Consider the following 773-nt stretch of genomic DNA (forward strand, 5'->3'; position numbering starts at 1 on the left):
AAAATCAGGAAGAAAAGTTGAAAAAGAAGATTATGAATAGGTATCTGCCAATTTTCAATCAGAGCTGACTCTTCCTCTCTGTAGCTTCCAACCCTATCCTGGGACTTGTTCACTTTCTGTAGTTTGGCTTCTTTAAATGATGCCACGAGGTTTTGTTCTTGGGCATCATGAGGGCAGGCTCTGGAAAATGAGGCTCTGCCATTTGTTGAGACGGTTTTTCAGGAGTGGAGATCATCCGTTCTCCCACTCGTCCCTGCAGCCATTCTCGGGGAGGCCCCACGACCGCCCGTGCTCTCTGCGCCTGCGTCAGCTTGCCCAGCTCTGCCCGCGCGCCGCCTCCATGTCTCAAAAAGCCAGCGCTCTACAGAACACGTGTAAGGTGTTTCTGCAGTCTGTTTCACAGATGCATGCTTCCTGCCAGATTCTAACACGTGCTTTGGCTTGTGTTTCTCACTGGGTACCCTCTGGAGGGGTAAGTAGTAGAAAGAGCCCAGAATGGAGTCAGAAATACCTGGATTTGGGTTCAGGCACTACCACCTACAGGCTGTGTGACCTTAGGCAAGCTATTTAACCTCTGATTTTTCATTTCCTCAGTTATAAAATAGCAAAAAAATACCCACCTCATAAGTTAGCGTGAGAATTACAGGAGATGATATTTGTAAAGCGTCTGGCGTGGAGAAGTTACATAAGAGAGCTAACACGTGGCAGAATAATGTTAGGAAATATTAACTGACACGTTCCCATCATCTGCATCCACACTTCTTTTACTCTGC

Source organism: Suricata suricatta, chromosome 1, assembly GCF_006229205.1.
Source record: "Suricata suricatta isolate VVHF042 chromosome 1, meerkat_22Aug2017_6uvM2_HiC, whole genome shotgun sequence".
NCBI classification, from domain to species: Eukaryota; Metazoa; Chordata; class Mammalia; order Carnivora; family Herpestidae; genus Suricata; species Suricata suricatta.